We start from the raw sequence: 11,051 nt of genomic DNA on the forward strand, positions 1-11,051 counted from the left end.
TGTCAATTGCTTTACTACCACCCACGACTCATGCTCATTTATATGCAAGAATGTATCTATAATACATTTAGGAGTCTATATGATTTAAACCCCTCTGACTTGTGAGTGAATTTAATTTTACGCCGCACTCAGGAATATTCCCGCTATATATGGCGGCGGTCTGTAAATAATCGAGTCTGGTCCAGACAATCCAGTGATCAATAGCACTCTTTTACAGATTATTTTTTTGTACATCAAAGTATTGATATAACACTCTTTTGAGTGTCATATACCCTCACCGTAGTCCTGGAACCCAGGGCACAGTCATAGGCTGCCTGGAAGCCTATAAACCGAAGGCAAATTGTGCAATACCTAATGATAATAAACGAACAAAAGATTTAATTAGAAAAAAAGATTGCATTTAATCCCCATGACTCCAAAAAAACCTGAAGATGTCATGAATATGATGTAAATTTCACGTGCAATTTCTGGACGGTCAACTGAATTTAATAATACAACTATTGTATATTAATAGTTAAACTGAACAAAACAGTTGATTTGCATATACAGATATGTCTAAACATATTTATAAAGTTTAGTTCAGAACATTATGTACAGATGCTACAATTTTGAACAGAGAAACTTTGTTTAAAAAAAAGCCATGAAAATATTTGGTCAAACGAAGCAGAAAAGATAATATACTCATGCCAATAATGGTTGTCACCCCTTCAATTTATTTTTATTGGAGAGGGGTGTGGGTGTGGGTGTGGGGTTGGGGTGGGGAGGGTGACAACCATTATTGGCATGAGTATAGTTTATACAAAATTGAAGATTACATAAATGGAGTCATTTTACCTACAGAAAGCAGGAAATTGTATCTGAGAGTATCTAATTTTAAAACTTTCACGGGGGAGAATGTCCCCGGACTTCCCTAGATCCTCCACCGCTTCGCGGCCTCGAACGTGGATAGTGCACCTCCTATTAAGACAAATTAACTACGGCCCTGGTTATGGCATACTCGGAATCGTACAAAGGACAATGCATTTAGCTGAGATAGGCTTACCTTTAATAGGATTTAATCGCCTTTGTTAATGCACACTAACAAAATACATTAAATATATGTATAACAGCAGACAAGTTATTATCAGAACCTCCTGATATTGCACATAACTTTTAATTCTGTTATATGATACATCAACTACTAATAACCAAATGTATCCTTTCAATTACTGACGCAGATCATGCATTATTAAACAATCACTACGTTCTAATAGTTATGACCTTCAGTAACCCATGCTTGTCGTAACAGGTGACTAAATGATTGGGTGATCACTCTTGCTGACTTGGTGGATGTGTGTCTTCGTATCCCAAATGTGTAGATCGATGCTCATGCTGTTGATCACTGGGTTGTCTGGTCCAGACTTGATTATTTACAGACCGCCACCACACAGCTGGAATATTGCTGAGTGCGGCATAAAACTAAACTCACTCACATTCTGACGATGTAGTTCATAATAGTCACTCTATTGACATCTTCAGATTTCCGTTTCATTACAAACAAATGGCAACATTCGGTTCGTTAATGAGACATAATCCTGTTCAGTTTCCAACGCGTGGGCAAACGTCTATAATGTTGCAGAGAAACCCGATTTACAAATATTTATGATATTTAAGAACTTGATTTCCTGGAATATGTCAAGGCTACAAGCGGTTTACCATAGCACCAAACTGTCTGGGCCTGACTGGATTATATACAATCCGTTTTATAAAAAACATGAATATTGAGTGTGGCTTTTAATATATAAATCAATCAAACGAACAAACAAACGAATCCAATTCTGAGGAACCTCCTCCTTCGTGCAGAATATGAAATTGTAAAAAACCCATAATTTCCGATAAGTAAAAGGATATCCGATATTTGGTGACATCTTGTATAAGTGTAACTAGCAAAGAGATCAGTCACATATTGTCGTCAGCATTCATCAGTTTATGAATTATTACCAGTTGCCAAGAGGAATGATCGATTTTTCTATATTTGTTTCCCTGCCCTTTCAGGAATATATTAACAAGAATCTCGAATTCCCTAATATTAACGTCTGAAAATGTCCCCCAAAGAATAACTCAAGAACGGTTTCTATATGGTACATTGTAACATATACATATACGTAATGCATTGAAAGCTATGTCATGATTTCCAATGCATAATAGTCTGATTACATTTCAGTCAAATGAGACAGGCTCGTCATATCAACTGACGTATTAAAGAAACTACACACCTGGTTTTTCTTTTCTTTTTTGTAGGGAGGGGTATTTCGCCCAAAACAACGGTAATATTTTTGAAAAGCGTTTTAATTATGACTTACAAGTCACAAACACCCCGTGCATGCGCGTTGCCAAAACACGCCTGGATAGTGCCTGGACCAGACAATCCAGTGAGTTTTGCTTCACGCCATTTTTAGCAATACTAACACCAAAAATGAGCTTCACACATTGTACCCATGTGGGGAATAGAACCTGGGTCTTCTGCGTGACGAACGAACGCTTTAACCACTAAGCTACCCCACCATTCCTCGCAATTGGCTACGGGTATCTGCGGTGTATCGGCTAACACCTGCACAACATTTGTAGGTTGTAGGTCACAATTAATAAACTTCTCATTATATTGTTGTGATATTTAAAGAATAAGCACAAAGAAGGGTGTGTACTTTCTTTTTTACGTCAGTTCATATTTAACATAGGGTTAATGGCGTGATTGTGTCTTAATCTACTTATGCGAATTATGAGACAGTTTTTTCATATACACCTAAATTTCTAAGGTCAGTATGTTTAAACTATACAAGAGTAGCTCAGTGCTCAAAGACTCCGTCAGGTTGCTGGCCGGGGTTTCTAATCCCAGATTCACACTGAACATAAACTTAGGATTGTCACTTACTCTGCTCGTCTTTGCACGTTTCACCACTGAAGTTTGTGTCTAAACCTGCGAAGATGGCATGGGACAACCAAGTCAGCGAGCTTGACCATACGAACCTGTTAGTCGCCTTTAACGACAAGTATATGTTGCTGAAGTTTAATTCTTACCCAGCCCTTCACAGGACTGGATTGCTGGACGACCATTCCAGGATACGGCCTAGCCTTGTCGTGCTGCAAGAGTGCTCCCTGTTGCGTTTGGCGAAGGAATGGTAACACAACGGCTTCAAGAACTTAATCCCATCTGATCTGGTCATTGTCGACGTTGCTACGAATGAAGACCACTCCTGTTCTTTGGCTGCTGCCATATGATCATCCGACCGCAAGGATGCACTTTCTGAATGCACCCTGATGTGAATCGTTTCTCCATGCGTCGAGGACGACCATAATTATTGGAAAAGCTGATCATCTTTCGTCAGTCAAGTCCTGCCACTGTTGTGCTGTTCTTGACCAGTGTCCTCTTCGACGTTGATGTTTTTGGGGCCAAGGCCATTTCACAAAAGGTACGGCCCGGGATCCAGAGACGCCGAAGCACAGTCTGTCTGATACTTCGTCCTAACGCTGTTGCCGCGTCCGTCAATATGACTACCGGTACCGGTCTTTCTGGGGATTTGCCACTGGTTGTGTACTGCCAGTCTGTCTGTAACGTTCAAACAGTTTGACGGTGGTTGCAAGAACCTCTTTTGCTTGGCAACAATGTGCCTCATCTCTCTCTCTCTCTCTCTTGCTCTCTCTCTCTCTTGAGGTCTCATTTCTTTTGTTAGTGTGTTTCAGAAGAAGGATCTCTCTGTTTTGCAGTGGTAAACGTGACAGCGTTTGTTCGTGTATTTTACCTTCGGTATTTTGGCAACAAACCGTTGCATTTTATATCATTTCTGCTCATGCACTTTACGTATACCCCAAAAAGGTGGTCAGCGTTTTCCACTGCTGCACGTGCTTTTTCCAAACCGTTTCCCATCTTCCATTTTATCAGTGATCACACCAGGCGTTTGTGAGAGAAACAAAACATGACGCGTTACTCGTCATCCTAAAAGAGGTCACGGTTATTGTTAATAGATGATAACACGAGGCTCAGTGGCGTACATTTCCACGGTGTTCCTGTTTTCAACCAAACCCTTCACCAAATGTACTGAAAGCCTAGGTGAGGTGAGGTGAAATTGGGTTTAACGTCGTGCTTGAGAAATTTTCGCTCATATGACGACGTGCATGCGTGTGTATGTGTATGTGCGGCTGCTTGTACTAGCCCAGACTAGCTGGTTTTAATAGTGCTAACCCACTGAGATACCATGCCGCAGTGAAGCATGAATACCCCACTCAGACACATCATACTGACTCCGAGCCGACCAGTCCTTGTTGTACCCATTAATGCCGAGCGCCATGCAGGGACCAACAAGTACAATATTTTAACGTCTTGACGCGGTCGGGGATCGAACCCGCGACCTTCCGCTCTCCGGGCGGACGCCCTGAAAGCCTAGGCTTTGGATGAGAGGCACCTACTGTATCGGAATAGATCACATCCATGTAAATATGGTTTGGATTTGAACAGTAATGACACATTACATGTAGAAAATATGTTGTTGGGTGGTCTGGTCACTGAAGCGTTCGCTCGTATGGAAGCCCCAGGATGGATTCTTCACATGAGTTCACTTAACTGGAATCCTCATTCAAAGTTCACTTTCGGTGAAATAAAGCTTAGGTATTTACAGTAAAGTTAGTAAGGTAGATACAAGTTAAAAAATATTTGGTGATTTTTAATTTTCAGGCACTTTTGAATGCGCTGTAAACCCTATAGCGTAAACTCGCTGGTTTTTTCTTTCGGGAACGGGATGCTACCGGTGGGATAGTATACCGTTACCTTTTCGTGAACACCTTATATGGTTCCCTGTAAAACGTGATTCATAGATATATGATAAAGATATAGATCGGAGGTGGGTGAGGTGAAATTGGGTTTAACGTCGTGCTTGAGAATATTTCGCTCAAATGACGACGTGCATGCGTGTGTATGTGTATGTGCGGCTGCTTGTACTAGCCCAGACTTAAGCTGGTTTTATAGTGCTAGCCCACTGAGATACCATGCCGCAGTGAAGCATGAATTCCCCACTACAGACATATTATACTGACTCCGAGCCGACCAGTCCTTGTTGTACCCATTAATGCCGAGCGCCAGGCAGGGACCAACAAGTACCATATTTTAACGTCTTTTGGTATGACGCGGTCGGGGATCGAACCCGCGACCTTCCGCTCACCGGGCGGACGCTCTAACCACTACACCACGGAGGCGGTGATATAAATCGGAACCTGCTGTGAACACAAAGCACCTTTGATAATGGAAATGGTTTTAGTCCTTATATCTTAAGACGAACTTGAGCCCTAGTTATGAAGTATTAAAACAGACTGACATTAATTTAGAAACAGACAAGAGGACATGGTTATCTCAGCTGCCATCCGCTCACTCAGATAGATTCATCCAGCATCCACGAAGGTTGCACTGTGAAGAATGCCATGACATTAAATTTTCATCAAATATATAATCAATCAACTCAAACTCGGAGCAGGTACAATCAACCGATATTCCTATATTACCTTAATCGTCAGCGGACCGAACGAACTCCATCGACCAGACTGATCACAACAGTGTGTCCAGCTCTTAGAACGCGTGACAAGAGACAGGGATTCATTAGGGGTGGCATCTGATCTGTTCAATACCAACAATTAGTACAATCAGCCATCTGTACTGTTTTACAACTCTGAAACACAATATCAATTCAATTCATTATTACAGAAGTGAAGGCCATAGGCCCATAACCTACATAGGTTACATTGTGCATGGCAAACATGGTGTGTACACTACAAATTAATAATTTTAACATCTTAGATACATTGCATGATAGGTAAAGCTAGCTAAATTATTGATAAGTTTACAATCTGATGATGACATGAGGAATTTGAATTTAGCTTTACTTGTATTGGTACAATAGGTTTTAGGTAAATGGTTCAAGCGGAGCTGTTTAAATTTGGAACATACGAGAAGAAAATTGTATTCATCCTCAATATATCCTTCTTCGCATTGTAAAATGATCTATGATTTACACAACTATACAAGATAAAGCGGAATGATTTTTGAATATTTATTCTTTTATAATACATAAAGCGTCAACGAAGGAGAATAATTAATCAATGTAAATAGTTTGAAAAATATTCAATTAGGCAAATGTATTCCTGCTTCCTCATAATACAAGAAGCAATGTAATGTGTTAAGATGAGAAACATTCCTGGCCATAGCCGTGTTGCAATGTACAGGTTGTATCCTTGAAAAGGAACATACCCATTAAGTATTGATGTTGGTGCAGATCACAATGAGATGCAAAACAAACCCTCAACAAACAAAAAACAAAACAATCCATAACGAAATACAAATACACAGACCTAATTCCTAGTTTGCTCCAGGATATTTATATATATCATTACACGGAAACGTTCACTTTATGCAAATAACACTCCACGTTGAGGGGGAGGTATGTGAATGTTCACTATGTGAATATGTTTATATTATTCAGATTGTATCGTTGGCCTTTTTTCAATCGGAAAATCAGAAATGATTATAAAACATGAACAAAAACATTGAACGGATCATCAGAAATGTGAGTGAATGTGGTTTTACGCCGCTTTTAGCAATATTTCAGCAATAACACGGCGGGGGACACCAGAAATAGGCTTCATCGATTGTACCCATGGGGGCAATCGAACCCGGGTCTTCGGTGTGATGAGAACAGTTAAGCCTGGACCAGATAATCCAGTGATGAATTTTGCGAGCAACAAACCACATCGTCTGGCTGAGATGACATGTAGTCAACCAGGTCACCATCCCAGAATCGATCCATTCAGTCGCCTCATGCAGTCAGTACAGGTTGCTAGTGCTGGTATTGGCATGCAACCTGATATACCATACATCACGATACTAAAATTTTATTCAAAATCATTATATTGCCAAAGTATTGTGCACTGAAGCTGCGATACGATAAGAATCCCGATATAAGGGTGTCAATACGATGCGTATCACGATACTAAAATCTTTAATTCTAACACCAACTAATAATAGCAATTATACACACCTTAAAATCAAAACAAAAACAATGTTTAAACGAAAGAAACGTTAATTTAAAAAAAAGTCACATTAGGCAATTTTTTAAAACCTAGTACAAAATAAATAAATGAGTGAGTGAGTGAGTGAGTTAAGATTTTAAGTCACATCGGCAATATTTCAGCCATATCGTGGCTAACAACAAGTTACGATTTCATAATAAATAAAGGTAAATTATAAAGCCCTGTCAACGAAGGACAGTAAAATAACTAGCGTATCATAGATTTCACAAAATAAATACTGTTATAAACAGAAAACATAGATCAAAAACATCTTAAATATCCGCATGTTGCTGGATGCTGCCACTGCAGTCACATAATAGAATGTAATTTGTGCTGATTCTAAAAACGGTGTCAGCGAGCCAGATATCGCGATTCGACAATATTGAAAGTTTAAACATCGATGTATCATGGCCCATTTACAATGTAATACTTGTACAGTTTTGTATCAATTCACTGTATCGGCGGCCCATGGATCGATGCGTATCGATGAATCGTGACACCATTACAGATTACTGGGGACCAGATCTAACCTGGTACTCCCACAGACAATACCCATGGACATACCTGCACCAGCGAAGGCTCTAACCACAAATCTACCCCACCGCCCCTCTTCTTCTTCGAGGGCGGTGGGGTAGCCTTGTGGTTAAAGCGTTGGCTCGTCACGCCGAAGACCCGGGTTCGATTCCCCACATGGGTGCAATATGTGAAGCCCATTTATGGTGTCCCCGCCGTGATATTGCTGGAATATTGCTAAAAGCGGCGTAAAACTAAACTCACTCACTCACTCTTCTTCTTCGAACTGTTATTGATATTTGTATCGAATTATTACGATTTTCTTGCATGCATAAGCTTCACACTCTTTCGAATAGGCTCGGCATGCCTTCATGGGATCAAACCTCTTCAAAACTATGACATGTAAGATGATATTTGGTGATTCATATGACAAGTACAACCTTATGGGCCTTTACAGTTAATGTTGTTGGTTTGATCGGTATTCAGTGAGTGAGTGAGTTTAGGTTTACGCCGCTTTTAGCAATATTCCAGCAATATCACGTCGGGGCACACCAGAAATGGTCTTCACATAGTGCCCATGTGGGGAATCGAACCCGGGTCTTCGGCGTGACAAGCAAACCGAAACATGAGTCTCATTAACCTATTCAGACAATGACCTACTTTTCAGCCGATCCTAATTTTCTCGTGTGAGAGTGAAAAAAGACACCACAAACAACTATGGTTACACATAATTCCAATTCCTTGTTTCATAAGATATTGGTATTTACAAGTTAATTATAATTTCAAACTTTAATAACATCGTATTTCTATATTTTATGGCGAGGTGTAGACAGCATGCCGTTAACTAAGACGTCACAGACTGCCCCTGTTTGATGAGGTGGTAAAATGATTCACAATTCATCTGGCGCACTGGTTTTAACTGTCATGTGTTCTTTGCGCTTATTCAGTCTAGTTTTGTAACGCACAATGTGATTGATATAATATCAAGTCCGTACCAGACCGCCAAACGTTTCTAGCGGCATAGCCTCGTTTTGAGATTTCCACGATTTCCAGATTTCCGTTTGTCAGAGCACGCTGCACGACGTGTTTGCAAGGATTTGAAGGAGCGTAGTGTTGCAATATACAAGTGCTTAGATGTATCAAATAAAAGTGATTAATATTTATGCATCCAGCTGAATGAATTGGTCTCAAAATTCTGGACTGGTTATTGTACCCGGAGCTGAAGAACTGTCATCATAAGTTATTTTGGCACACCGAATAACTGATATTGCTCTTTGATCAATGTGTATTAATCATTGCTGTTACAATCGAACATAATTACCTTAACAACCTCTTCAACATATCCTAATGATACAAAATGCCTTAATCTTGGTAAAGGAAAGAAAATCAATTCTGAGCCTTATATAGACGCTGCTTACCATTGTCGTAAGGAATGCTATGTACTTATGGCTGCCCCTTTCTCTGTAATATTTATGTCAACAGCAGCGGAGCGATAAATTATTCACTATTTTCTTTGAAATCGAGGTCGGTTCCCACGATTGTTCAATGTTTGTGAAAGGTATAGATGTGGAAACAACACTTGAGTGTTTCAGTTATATTTAACAAAATATCTTACAGCTCAGAAATATACATGGAAGAAGACTATGTTGATTAAGAGGACATTCAAGATATTCTGAATTCATCATTGTTGATTTTTCTTACTGATCTAAATTAAAACCCGATTTGGAAAATCCGGTATCAGCTTTCCTAAGTATATATTTAATTTTAAAGTCACACATTTCCTTGCAGGATTCATGCTTAAACAAACGGAAATAAACACACAATCACAGTCGAGTCTTCACTCTACTAATTAAATACACATTTTGGTCGAATAAGGTAGGAAGAGATTTCGGAGTGTAAAGCAGGATGTATATTATGTAATTTTACAGATCAAATTGATTGTCCCTATAGTCATTAGTGAACAGGTCCGGTCGAGTAGTCTTGTGCTTAAAGCGTTCGCCCGTCACGCCGAATATCCGGGTTCGATTCCGCACTTGGTTACAATCCTGGTGCCACCTTCGTGATATTTTCCAATTTTCATTAAATTACTCATTAGTGAACATGTAGGCCTGAAACTAACGAAACATGTTTGTCTGACATTTACAAGCTATTTTTGTATTTATCTTGTATTTATGTAATATTTAAGTATTATATGAGTTGTAAATTTGTTATATTTTTATTTTTTTATTTTATTATTTAAGTCAAATTGCATGAGTTATAAAAATAATCAGAATGCCATGGAATGCATGTCTGTGTAAATGCATACATTCGGAACCGTGGTATTTTGTGTTATTTTTTTCTATACTGATACTGGTGTACGTCAAGGATGCATATTAAATCATATTGATTTCATAATCTGCTTCTGCATGACTAAATTGCTGACAGTGTGATTGTGTATGAGAATCGCGTAGACGGTATCTAGTAATGAACCAAATCCAAGTGGAAACCTGTTATGAACCCTAGTCAATTATCGCTGTTTAAAATCAGGGAAAAGGAAACAGAGGCCTGATATATTTCTGGGGTTACTTGCAACAATCATTTTCGCTTGTGGGTAAGGCATAAACGCCTCTATGGACGATCTCGGTGTCCTGAAAAGTCCCTTAAAACTATTCTCTCCCCAAAAAGAAACGCATATAGGAATTTCAACTGAATTGTTATGTTTATTTTGAAACATCTTGTAGGCTTTATGAGTCAATGAAATATAGCGAAATTGCACACTGGGAATGCAGACTTATCCGTCTTTGGCACCAACTCGAGGAAAGTCAGTTTGAGTGTCACATGGAGACGTGTGGTGGCGCTGAAGTCAATACCTCGTGTGACCACCGTGGGCATCCAGAACTGCACGGCATCGCCTCGGCATCGAACAAATAAGTCTCAGAATCTCGTGTTGCCCAATCGCAGCCCACTCTGCCTGTAGTGCCTGTGCGAGTTGCTGAAGTGTCTGGGGCTGAGGGTTACGGCGTCGCACCCGTCTGTCCAGGGCATCCGACAGATGTTCGATCGGGTTTAAGTCCGGTGATCTTGAGGGCCAGGGGAGGTTTTCGTCACAGTACCGTTGAGCTGTCAGGTTGCCCTGGATCATCACCAAATCACTTCTCCTACGGCCGGTGATCGCTCCCCACATCATAACACTGCCCCGACCGAATCTGTCCACCTGGGGGAACGCAAGCGTCGGCGAAACGTTCACGTCGACGTCTGTACACCCGCATTCTTCTATCGCGTCGTTCCAATAGAAATCGTGATTCATCACTGAACAAGATTCTACGCCAATTCGGTAGGTTCCAGGCCTGAACGTTGGTGCACTATTGAACTCGTTGTCGAGGATGTTGTTGTCGAAGCACAGGGCCAAAATAAGGTCTTCTGGCACGTCAACCAGCCTCTCTCGACGTCATGCGTCGGGCAACTGCACG

Source organism: Haliotis rubra, unplaced genomic scaffold (assembly GCF_003918875.1).
Source record: "Haliotis rubra isolate DU_JTF1 unplaced genomic scaffold, ASM391887v1 Scf113, whole genome shotgun sequence".
In the NCBI taxonomy this organism is placed as follows: Eukaryota; Metazoa; Mollusca; class Gastropoda; order Lepetellida; family Haliotidae; genus Haliotis; species Haliotis rubra.